Raw genomic sequence first — 3,665 nt, 5'->3', positions numbered from 1 at the left:
CGACCCGGCGCCGCCTGGCGGGAGGAGGGTCCCCTCAGGACCCCCCTCCCAGCCTAGGTCATCCGCCACGTCGAGGCGGCCGCCCGCGACGCCTCGCGACCGGGCGACGACCTCGGGCCACCGCACGAGCGCGAGCTTCAGCGCGCCGCTGAAGCTCGCGCTCCCTCCCCGCGGCCTCCTTCTGCAACATTACGTTCTCGCAGAAGGAGGCCACGGCCCTCCACTTCTCCTCGCTGCCGAGCATGGCGCGCACCACGCCCGGCAGCGAGACATCCCGCCCGACGACGCCGACCAGGACACGGCGCTCCCCCTCCCACGCGGGGCATACCTCCAGGGTATGATCCGCCGTGTCCTGCTCAGCGTCGCAGTGGCAGCAACGCGCCGTCGGCTCCTTCCCTATCCGGCACAGGTATCTTCCGAAGCTGCCATGCCCGGAAAATACCTGTGCCATCCGGTAGGTGAGGCTGCCATGGCCTCTGTCCAGCCACTCCTTCAGGAGTGGCCGAACCGCCCCGACAGTCCGGTGCCCCGCGGTTGGCAGAGCCAGCCGCTCCTGCCACGCGAGCAACACGGACTGCCGGGCCTGGCGCTTCAAATCGCCCCAAGCAGGTTCCTGCCCGCCCGGGACCGCCCCCACCCCCGCGCGACGGTCGACGCGGTGCCGGTACATCACCGCGTGCGACCGCGCGAGCAGGTCCATGGGCGGCATCCCCGCTAGAACCGTCGCCGCCTCATGTGACATGGTCCGATACCCGCGGACGACCCTGAGCGCCATGCGCCTCTGCACCCGACGCAGCATAGTCATGCTGCGCCGGGAGGCAGCCAGGTCGTCCGCCCAGACGGGGGCCCCGTATAGGGCCACCGACTGGACCATTGCCACATAGAGGCGACGAACTCGGCCCGCCGGGCCCCCCAGGTTGGGCAGGATCCGGCCCAGAGCCGCAACCATCCTTTCCAACCGGGGGACCAGGCAGCGGAAATGCTCCTCGAAAACGCCAGTGGCTATCGAGGATCAGCCCTAGATACCTGATCTGGGGCTTCACCTCGATGTCAGCCCCACCCACCCGGATCAGAGGGGGTGGCGGATCCTGCCGAGGTGAATGAAACGCGGAGATAATCCCCGACGACCGCCCTGAGACAAGGGGGGACTCGATGATATTCGAGTCCCCTCCTTACCTCTTCCCAGGGGAGGGTGTTAAAGGCATTGGCAATATCCAAGGATATTGCCAATGCCACCCCTCCCCGGGAGACGGCCGCCTCCGAGAGGGCCCTCACACGACCTATGGCGTCGATAGTCGATCGGCCCCCCCGGAAACCGAACTGGCAGTCGGCCAGACCGGGATCACCCCGCGACAGGTGCTCGGCGAGGCGGGCAGCAATCACACGCTCGAAGAGCTTGCCCACCTCGTCGAGGAGACAAATGGGCCGGTATGCGGAGGGAGACTCCGCGGGCCGACCCTCCTTCCGGAGGAGGACCATCGTCGCCACCTTCCAACTGGGGGGGAATCGCCCGTCCCTCAGGCAGCGGTCGAACAACCGCCTGAGGTCGGCCCCAAGGACGCCCTGGGTCAAGACCCAAACCCGGCCGGGCACACCATCCGGACCCGGGGCCGTGTTACGAACCCCGAGCCGTCTGATGGCCGCTGCCAGCTCCTCCTGCGTGACCCCCAGCTCGGCCGTCCACTCCACTGGGACAGCCGCCGCCGCCGGAGGACGCGGTCCCCTCTCCCCAATTGGGAAGAGTGTATTGACCACGTCCTCCAGCAGCCGGGGGTCAAGACCCTCGGTGACGGGGGGCGCCCACGGGCGGAGCTTATTCAGCACCACCTTATATGGGCGCCCCCATGGATCGTCATCAAGGGTCTGGAGGAGCTCCTTCCATGCCTGGGTCTTGGCCCGTTTGATGGCGACCTGCAGAGCAACCCGCGCCACGCGGTATGCTCCATACAGGTCATCAGCTGCCCTCGCTCGCGCCACGCCGTCGCCTGTACGTTGACGACGGCGCGCGCGGGTGTACTGGCGTCGGGCGCGGACAGTCGCGACTCGCAACTCCGCGATCGCGTCCGACCACCAGTACACCGCCCGGCGAGGAGAAGCCCGCCCGACCCGAGGCATCGCCGCGTCGCAAATACCCGCGACCAATGCTCCGAGCCGGGCGACCTCCTCCTCTATACAGGAAGTACTCTTGCGTTGGTGGTGTCCAGACGCCATTCGCACGGTGAGCGTGCTCGCGGGATATAGCCTCTTGGAGCCTTACAACCTCCATTTGGTTTCCCGTCCGTGGCATTGCGAGAGCGAACCCGGTAGATCGGGGGAGATCTTCATCTACCCGGTTGTGCGCGTCGGTGAGATCGTAGGAAACGAATCTCATGGACCAGAAAGAAATTACAGTCCACTGGTTAGAGCGCTAAATAGCCAGCCAGCTCTCCCCTCCAAACACACTAGACTGTCGCTGGAGCGCGAGATAAGCAGCTGACGCGCGCGTTAACATGTAAGCTGTCCGCAAAATATTCATACTTTGCTGTACAATTGTGTTACAGAAGGCCTCCACCAAGGTAAAGCAATAGGAGAAAGAAAAGAGGAGACCGGCCGGAAAAGCGAGCCGTGCTTTCCGCAATTTTTGTTTTCCGTTTTGTTTATTTTTACCATATTCAACTTTTGTAATTCATCATATTTTCTAATAACAAATTTAATTTTTGTAAATGTTGTAACTGTTTCTGTACCTGTCTGTTCCCACATCCGGACCCACGTTAAAGTCCCTTAGTACTTTTGTTAAAATAGGTGCGAGTCGGTCAGGTGGGGGGTTTTCTCCCCTGACCCGATCTCTCACCCTTTAACGGGGTGTCCGAATTTCGAGGGATTGGAATCGTGTGGGAAAGTGAATTGTACATTTAAAAATTTCCTTCGCCTGGTCCACCGGACACAGGCCGTTTATTTAAACAAAATAACATTGAAAATAAACAAAAAAAATGAAGGAAATAAAATTGAAATTGAATTTATTTATTATTTAAAAAAGTTGCAGGAAAAAACCCCGAGCTGATGGCTCGGGAAAAAAAACCTGCGCCGCCGTTGGCCCCTACGGCTCTCGTCTCGGTCTTCTGTAATCAAAAGAAATACCGAAATCCGGCGGTTAATACCTGACAACGCTCGGTGCGTTGTCTGACTCGCTCTAATCCACACGCTCCTTCTTCCGTTTACGGTAAACAGGAGCGGGATTCTTACACAGCGATACACAACTGTGTTAGTGGACTGTATTATTATTTCAACGTTTCAGATTTTGGAAACGTTGAATTGCAGATGGGGAAGACGAGATTCTAATCTCGATCTTCCCACTGCTGCAGGCTTGGTTTTTGCAGGAGAGGACAACAAGTGGAGGTTGTAAGGCTCCAAAGGTTGTCAACTCCGCGGTCCCTCGCCGTTCCCTGGTCCGTACGGGACCGGTGTGATGCAGAGCCTTAACTGCGCAGAAGCGACTGATTATTAAGGTTCTAACACCACGGTGCCCTTTGAACGTAGTTCTACGTCGAGTGTCCGTACCCACTGACGATCTGGAACCCACGTTCGAGCAGGTCGAAACTAGCCGAGATATTTACCCAGGGAATGCCAATAAGGCCCCTATCGGGTGTTATCCCAAACTTTTGTTTCGACCCTGGAAAACGACGAAC

The sequence above is a fragment of the Colletes latitarsis genome, unplaced genomic scaffold, assembly GCF_051014445.1.
Source record: "Colletes latitarsis isolate SP2378_abdomen unplaced genomic scaffold, iyColLati1 scaffold0028, whole genome shotgun sequence".
In the NCBI taxonomy this organism is placed as follows: Eukaryota; Metazoa; Arthropoda; class Insecta; order Hymenoptera; family Colletidae; genus Colletes; species Colletes latitarsis.
The sequence above is the reverse complement of the archived record's forward strand: the minus strand, read 5'-3'. Positions refer to the sequence as shown.